Source organism: Bufo gargarizans, chromosome 3 (assembly GCF_014858855.1).
Source record: "Bufo gargarizans isolate SCDJY-AF-19 chromosome 3, ASM1485885v1, whole genome shotgun sequence".
Classification (NCBI taxonomy): Eukaryota; Metazoa; Chordata; class Amphibia; order Anura; family Bufonidae; genus Bufo; species Bufo gargarizans.
The window spans coordinates 262330552-262339794 of NC_058082.1; positions in this window are offsets into that span (position 1 = coordinate 262330552).

Below are 9243 nucleotides of genomic sequence, written 5' to 3' on the forward strand. Positions count from 1 at the left end.
AGCGGAAGGATGGATCCGACATGGTGAACAGCCTGTCGGATCCGTCCTGCCGCAAGTGTGAAAGTAGCCTTAGTGATTACAATATTAGAGTGAAAGGATAAGCTTATTGAAGAAAATTGTACAATGAAAGGAGGCTCTAGGACCCTGTTGGCCGCGTCTAGCCTGGATACAGATACAGTTGGACATGGAGGCATACAGGTTCCGTATGGTATCCTGCGGCACATTTGCCCTCAGATGTTGCACCTGAGCCTGTAGAATAGATCCTACACACTTGGAGGTTGCTGAAGCTGACGTCCCAGCTGGTCACATAAATACTCGATTGGTGATAAATCTGGTGACCGGACAAAGTGTCACAATCTGGTGGAGACATTCCTGGGAAATCTTTGCTGCCTGTGGGCGAGCATTATCTTGCTCAAAAGTGCCTGTTGAAAGCCCTGCCTTGAGAAGGAACACATGCGGCCACAGCACTCACCACCTGGCCTCCATACCCAAGCCCAAACAGAACCTGGATTCATCACTAGACACAATACTGTTCCAGTCCAAAGCAGTCCAGGTTTATTGTTAACAACACCCCTGCAAACAAAGGTGATGGTGGCTGGCTGTCAATGGCAGGACACAAGCTTCCTTCTAAAGTCCTGCAGATGGTCCGGGCAGAGACAGTGTAAGGAAGGTGCCAGCTGTCTGGATTTTGGACTCTTCCTCCAGACTCTGGGACCAAATGAAATGTAATATTTGCTTTCAGCTGAAAAGAGGACTTTGGACCACTGAGCAACAGTCCAGTCCTTTTTCTCCTTAGCCCAGGTAAGATGCTTCTGACGTCTCTGAGTCCTAAGTGGCTTGACACAAGGAATGGAGACTGTTGTAGCCCATGTCCTGGATACGTCTGTGTGTGGTGGCTCTTTAAAGGGATTCTGTAACCAGGATTAACGATATGTAGATATTTATATGTGCCCATCAGTCTCCATGCAGTGTTTACAATGATCCCTCTGTTTATGCTCTGTGTGCCTTATATCCTTATAAAAAGCGATCTTATTCATATGTAAATCACCCCTGTCAGGAGCCCAAGGGGTTGTCCCACGATTGGAGCCCAGCCGCGCCCATCGTTCCGGAGCCCAGCACCGCCTAAGGCCCCATGCACACGGCCGTGTTTCACAGCCGTGAGCGGTCCGTGGAACCGCGGCCTGGATCCCTCCTGAGAGCAGGAGCGCACGGCGTCACTGGTTGCTATGACGCCGTGCGCTCCCTGCTGCCGGCACAGTACAGTAATACACTGGTATAGATCATACCAGTGTATTACTGTATTGCGGTGGCAACAGGGAGCGCACGGCGTCATAGCAACCAGTGACGCCGTGCGCTCCTGCTCTCAGGAGGGATCCAGGCCGCGGTTCCACGGCCCGCACACAGCTGTGAAACACGGCCGTGTGCATGGGGCCTAATACTAATTTATTCACTCCACTTGCCCTGACGTAATTTCTTCTCTGCTCTGTAGTATCACACAGGCGCAGTGGACACTGAAGTCTGCGCCCGTGCGGACTACTGGCACCGACGACCCAACTGCGCATGCGCTGGTTCCCTTTTCCGGTGCCAGAGTGGTGCGCAGGGAGCCGGCGCATGCGCAGTTGACTCGTCGAAGCCGGTGCCAGTATTCCGCACGGGCGCAGACTACAGTGTCCACTGCGCCTGCGCGAGACTACGGAGCAGAGATTACATGACGTCAGGCTAGTGCAGTGTATAAATAAGGTAGTAGGCGGTGCTGGGCTCCGGATCGATGGGCGCGGCTGGGCTCCAGGAGATCGTGGGACAACCCCTTGGGCTCCTGACAGAGGTGATTTACATATGAATAAGATCACTTTTTATAAGAATATAAGGCTACAGAGCATAAACAGAGGGATCATTGTAAACACTGCATGAAGACTAATGGGCACATATAAATATCTACATATTGTTAATCCTGGTGAGAGAATCCCTTTAAGCACTGACTCCAGCCGTCAGTCCTTTAAAGGCTGCAGTTATGCCTGTTGCTTGTGCACCTTTTTCTACCACATTTTTTCCTTCCACTCAACTTTCCATTAATATGCTTGGATACAGCACTCTGTGAAAAGTCAGCTTCTTTAGCAATGAGCTTGTCATGATAAGGATTGGTGAGGCCCTGAAGTTCACCCGCAACACTGTTCCTGACTGCTTGCACGATCCACCCTAGATGACGACCCGCAACTGGATGGCAGTCCTCTCCTCAGTAAGTGCAGGGGTCTACGGGATAAAAGACAAAAATAATAAACGTAGTGACAGATGGGTCAGCTACCTGGAACCAGAATAACAGCAAACTGAACATAGCAGACTTGTGTACGCCTAAGGGTCCATACACACGTCCGTAGGTGTTTTGCTGCTCCGCAAATTGCGGATCCCCCAAACACAGACACTGGCAATGTGCGTTCCGCATTTTGCAGACCGCACATCGCCGGCACTCTCATAGAAAATGCCTTTTCTTGTCCGCAATTGCTATTTTTTGCGGAACAGAAGTGCGGATCCGCAAATGCGGATACGGACAGCACATTCCGGCCCCATTGAAAATGAATGGGTCCGCACCTGTTCCACAAAATTGCAGAACGGATGCAGGCCCATTTTGCGGACGTGTGAATAGACCCTAAGGCTTGTTTCACATTTGTATTAGAGATATCCGGCATGGAGCAGCCTGCCAGAGATGTCTGGATTTGGCATTGCCAGACGCTACCTGATACCTGCTGGCCCTATTAACTATAGTGAGGACGGGCGAAGATCTGGCTGCAACCCAGTAAACATGCAGAGAATCGGCCATACAAAAACCCATATTGTTGTTCCCTATTATAGGTAATGCGGCCGGGCGGCCTTCCTGCAGCGCCCAGCAGTGATGGATCCAGATCTGTCTACCGCAAATGTGAATCCCAGAAAACTCCAATCTGATGCCAAATCAGAAACGGGAATGCAGAAACATACCAAGCCAGGAAGTCAAGTCAGGTTCAAATTAGGGCTGCAGTAAACAATTATTTTAGAAATCGAGTATTCCCTTACGTCCTAACCAGTGGCACAGATGGGGTATTCTGCCCCTGTGGACTGGTTAGGACAGGTGGAAGTTTAATGAACAAATAAAAAACACTGGCATGTACACGCCCTCCCTGCCCCCAATAAAGAGGGGTGTAGCCCTCATGCAGTTGTGTTTTTTTCTGTCCTGCGGACAGGACGGGACGGGTGGTGCACTCCCCCCCCCCCCTCGGGGGGGAGAGTGTATTATTTTCCCCTTTTTTGATATTTTTGTTCCCTTTGGGAACTAAGCCGCTCCTTCTATGCGGCCGGAGGACGTGTCTCGGGCCTTGGCTAAGTTTCCGCTCCTGCACTGAGCCCTATCACGCTTGGGCTTACCTCTTTGCCAGGTGGTGTGGCCGGGGCAGGAGCGGGAGCTGCTGGAGCGGCGTCCGCATGTTCTGCTGGGCGCCGCCATCTTGCGGAAGTGACGTCGGGTGATGTCACTTCCGGGTCTGTCTCCGGAGCGCTGCTGCGCTGCCGGGATTGTTCTTTTTGATTATTTAGGGCCGTGGGGGGCCCTTTTGAATGTTTAGGTTCCCTCTCTGGGGCACATAGTTATATTTTGGTCATTGTAGACCAAGTTATAAACCTTAAGATTACCCCGCCCCCTTTGTGGGCGGGACTTTCTTTTTGGCGCCAAAACGACCTATTTAAACTTGGTGAAGCTCCAAGTTCAGTCTCCTGGAGCGCAGCTTGCTGTCAACCTTGAGTGTGGTTTGGTGTTTGGTGCTAGAGAGTCTTGCTACCTCTGTGCTGAAAATCGTTATTTCTATAAGAAAGCTTGTTAGGATCTTCTGGGTAAAGATCCTGAAACTTGCGATTAAGCTTTGTTTCCTTGAATTTTGCTAAATTCATGTTTCTTTAATTTTCAGCCATGTCGTCGACCGGTGACGGAGAGCGAGACCCCGGCAGGAAATCCGCGGGCAAGAGGCGTCATCTGCAGTGCCATGACTGCCAGATTGTCCTGGAGGACTCTTACGACTTCTCCCGCTGCCCACCCTGTAGGGCCAAGTCAATCCCCCAGTTGGAGCCATCTGTCCACGACGTGGTTGATTGGGTGAAGGGATACATGGAGTCCAACATGACCCAGGTCAACGCCTCCATCCAGGAATTGAAGAATGCCCTGGTCGCCAAGCGTCATCGTCCCTCCTCCCCCCATCGTGCGATGGAGGTCTCGGGGGGTCAGGAGGCGAGGGAAGGTTCCGCCTCCTCCTCGGACGAGGAGGATGGATTTTCCTATTTTTTCCCGCTGGAGAAGGCCCAGCGGCTACTAAAGTCCGTCCGGTCGGGGGACCAGGACGTTGACCCGGGGGAAGCCTCATCCTCTGCCTCTAGGGGGCCTAGGGCCTTTAAAGCGGATGATTCTCTCCTATCTCTGATGAAAACAGAGTGGAGAAAGCCAGAAAAGGGTCCAGTGTTGACCAAAAGGTTCAAGGCCGTGTTCCCGGTCAGGGAGGATCAGGTATCTTCCTGGGGGCCTGTCCCGAAGGTGGACATGGCAATTGCAAAATTATCCAGGAGGACCCTGATCCCTTCAGACGACGGGTCAAGTTTGTTGGATCCGATGGACCGGAAGGCGGACTGCGCCCTTAGGCGCGCCTATTCCTCGGCCTCCGCCTCAGTCGCGATTGCGTCGACCGAAGTGGCGAATTTTCTGAAAACAAGGTTCTCCCAAATTGAGTCTGACCTGGACCATGGGGTCTCTAGGGATGACATTCTGGCCTCATGCAAGACGGCCAGCCTTGCCATTGATTACTTGTGCGACGCAGCTCCACAACAACTGAAGCTGGCATCTAAGTCGATGGCCCTTTCAACCGCGGGCAGGCGTCCGCTGTGGTTGAAACCCTGGAAGGCCGATACGACCTCAAAGCACAATCTGTGTGCCATGGCGTACGAACCCGGCAAGCTTTTTGGTGCAGAGCTGGACCAAATAATGGAGGGGCTGTCGGACAAGAAGGGCAAGTCCCTTCCCCAGCAGTCCTTTCGTGGTCGGGGCAGGGGGTATGGTTCCAGAGCGGAACCGCAACCCAGACCCCAGAGGAATTGGGGTTCCCGTAGAGGAGGAAAATCCTCTCGGGGTTCTAGACCCCCCAAGAAGTCCTTGGCGCTCTGATTGCGGGCCTCCTCGAGGCTCTTGGTATTTAGCCGGTCTGACTGGAAATCTCGGGCCCCCTTCTCCCCACATTCCCGTAGGCGGTCGCCTACAACATTTTCTACCTTGTTGGCAGGATCATATCCAGGACAGTTGGGTCCTGCGTGTAATTTCTCAGGGCTACCTGGTAGACTTGAGCAGTCGGCCTCTGGACAAATTTGTCCAGACAAGGCTTCTTCCCAGCAACAAGCAGAAGATTCTAGAAAGTTACGTACTAGAATACTTCCAGAAGGGGGCCTTAGAGGAGGTTCCTCTCCAAGAGAGGGGAACAGGTATCTACTCCCCAGTTTTCCTGGTACCCAAGAGTACCGGAGGGTGGAGAATGATTATAGATCTGAGGTTCTTCAACCGTTTCATAAGACAAAAGAAGTTCCGTATGGAAACTATCCAGTCAGTGACCAATCTTCTTATGCCGGGAGATTTCCTGGCAACCTTGGACCTCAAGGATGCTTATCTCCATATTCCCATCCATCCTGGGTCCAGAAGATTCTTAAGGATCGCGGTAAACATCGGGGGGGGTCCTAAAGCATTTTCAGTTTGTGGCCCTCCCGTTTGGGATTTCTTCAGCCCCACACACTTTCACCAAAGTGGTGGTCTCTGTGGTGGCCGCACTAAGACTTCAAGGCTTGAGCATAGTTCCATACCTGGACGACTGGCTCCTCAGAGCTCCTTCCCAAGCGATCCTGTCCCAACACATCCAACAGGCTGTTACATTCCTACATCTGTTAGGATGGATAATCAATTGGGACAAATCCCAACTCCAACCAGCCACCTCAGTAAGGTTCCTGGGGTTCATGGTGGATTTGCAGTGTCCCAGGGGGTCAGTGTCAGTAGTGTATGCTGGGCTTTGTAGTGCAGATTGACCACTAACCTGGGATCCACTGTCGTCTTCAATTGGGGCAAATACTGGAACAGGCAGGTATTTAACAGTTCGTGACGCCAGTGTCAATTAAACGGTGACACGCCGTGTATGGTATTGTAGAAGAATGAAGCAAGCATAGGATAGCCAACAAAAACTGGAACTTTTACTGAATATCAGTGGATACAGCTGGTTCTTGGGAGTACAGAATGGCCGGTCTTAGCAAGGCATTATACAGAGTGTTGATTACAGGAGATGCAGTACAGGCGGTTTGCACACTATTCCTGACTGGTCCTGCTACATGTGACTTTCTCTCCAAGGTCTAATGCCCTATAGCTGGCGTACCCTTGAAGCTGTCTTTATATAGTACCTCCTCTGTTGTCTTGAGTACCTCTTGCTTTATCTGATCGGCCTCTGTGGTATTCTGTGTCTTCGCTGTTTAGCTATGCCCTTCTGACTTCTATGCATAAGGACTCAGGAGGGGAACCCTCTCTGTACTGAGTCTGGAAACTTCTACCCTTCTGAGCTAGGCCCTAGCCTATTTATACTGAACTGGGGGCTCCCTCTGCTGGCTGTTATAAGGATTGCCGGTAACCGGCCTGACTGGCTTAAAGGGAACTACACACTCAAATCTAGCAGTGTCGGGTAGCCTACCCGTATGCTGCACACCCCCAGACTTTAACGTGAGTAAGGCCTCGTACTCACACCCATGCCTGAACCAACATAAGCTGCTGCATAATTTAAACATTGCATTATAAATATAATAAACAACTATTTCACACAAAAATATAACATTTGCAATAAATGACGCAAGAAAAAGGGGCGTCTTCTTTCTTCTTAGACACGGCCGCTGACCTGGCACAGCGGACTTAAGGTGAACCAGGTTAGTCTATTTTTTCCTTGACTGAAGTATAATAAGGAACTACACAGGGTTTCCCCGTGGGTATAGAACAGGCAAGGGCTCTCGTGGAGGAGTCCATTCTTGCGTACAAACGTCAAGCAGGCTATTTCTATTAACAACTGTTCGGGGGGAGACACCACCAGCATAGTCAAAGTCTCCTAAATGGACTGGCGGACGTCCCCTGGTTATCCGGGTGGACCTTCTCAACACAGGGGTCTCCTCTTCCCTTAGCAACGAGGTAGAAGAGAGAGGAGCAACAGGAGGATCTCCATCCGTGAGACCTTGGTCAGGAACAACTGGAACAACAGGAACAACAGGATCCACTAGAGGGGGAGCTGGATCCGGGGCATCTTGAACCGGCTCTTCTGGAAGTGAAGGTACAGTAGGTGCCGGAGCGGGCACCAACAAGTTCAACCATGGTGTCAGAAGCCAATGCATGGGATCAGCGTCATACCTTAGATCACGGACAGCCTGCATAGGATCCTTGGGCCGTATTGATGACTCTGACACAGGGGGTTCAGAGATAGAACTCTCGGCACTGGGTTCTGGTGTCAGGCAGAGCTTTAACCGGTTTCGGTGTACAATTTGGGATCCCCTGCCTTCCCGGGTGATCTCATAAGTGTGAGTTCCAACATTTGGGATTGCAGTGACAACATAGGGACTTTGTTCCCATTTACTGTCCAGTTTACTGGTGCGGCGGTTATTTTTTAACCATACCACAGCCCCTATTGTCAAGGGTTCTGCATGGGCTGCTTGGTCATAGTCTCTCTGCTGCCGGTCTCTAGCATAGTCCATACGTTCCTAAACAATAGCTTGAGCCGTATTCAATCGCCTTTGGTGTTCAGCAACCCAGTCGGTATTAGGTAATGGGTTGATGCAATCAGGTACGAGTACGTCCAAGGAGTGGTCAGCAGGCAATAACCCTTGGCGCCCAAACATCAAATAGAAGGGGGTATACCCGGTGGAACAGTGTATGGTATGATTGTATGTGAACATGAGCTGTGGCAACAGATTAGGCCAATCTCCCCTGGTTTCAGGAGGCACGGTCCTCAGCATCTCTATCAAGGTCTGATTCATTTTTTCACACAATCCATTACCTTGCGGATGGTAGGCCGTCGTCCGGATCTTCTTACAGTTGTGCAGGCGGCACAGTTCATGGAACAGATGGGACTCAAAAGCAGGACCTTGATCGGTGAGGATCTTTTCTGGACAACCGTAGGGCAGGAGGAAGTGTTTCCAGAACAGTTCGGCTGTAGTCTTGGCCGTCTGGTCTCTCACAGGCACCGCTACAACAAACTTAGTGAAATGGTCAATAATAGTCATAGCGTACACATACCCTGAGCGACTAGGTTCCAGCTTCACATGGTCGATGGCGACAAGTTCAAGAGGACGAGTACTTACAATGGGTCTCAGTGGTGCCCTCTGATCATGGTGTTCACCTCGTTTCAAGGTACAGGCTACACACTCTCGACACCACTTCTCCATGTCTTCTCGCATGCCCACCCAGTAAAACCGCTGGCGGATATTTGCCTCAGTCTTTTGGACCCCAAAGTGACCGGATTGATTGTGGTACATCTCCAACACCATACCTGCATCTCGTCGGGGTATGAGAATCTGATGCACCCTCTCGTTGGACACTGGGTCTAGGCTTCTCCGCAGCAACAGGCCCTTTTGTATGAAGAGCTGTTGGCGCTGTCTCCACAGTTTGATGAGCTCAGGATCTGTACTCTTACGCCGAATCCTCTCAGGGGTTCTGCCACTGGTGATGAAGTCCAACAATTCACCCAGCACTCTACTTTCAGACTGTAGTTTCACCCACCTTTCTTCTTTGAGTTCAGGCCTACTGGAGGGTGAAGGAACTGCAGCTCTGTTACTGGTAGCCCGAGCCTGATCAGCTTGACCGGCCTCAGCTCGGTTAATGATAAACGGTTTTGACCTGCAGGCTGATAACTCAGGTGGGGTGTTCAACTCTATAGATACTGCTGACCCCAGAATTTTTATAGCCAGTTCTTTAAAGTCCAGAAAGGTACTGTTAGGGTGTTGGGCGGACAGCATCTTTAATTGGGTCCTTATTTGCTCACTAGCCACTCCGGTAATAAATTGTTCCCTCAGGGTCTGATCCTGGTTATCAGCTTCCTTGGGATCTATCTGAATTACAGCCCCCAAAGCCTCCTGAAGTGATAGGGCATAGTCACGGAGGGACTCACCGGGCCTCTGTTTCTTGCCAAAGAAGTGCATCTTTATCTCTGAGGCAGTCCTCGTTTCAAAAGT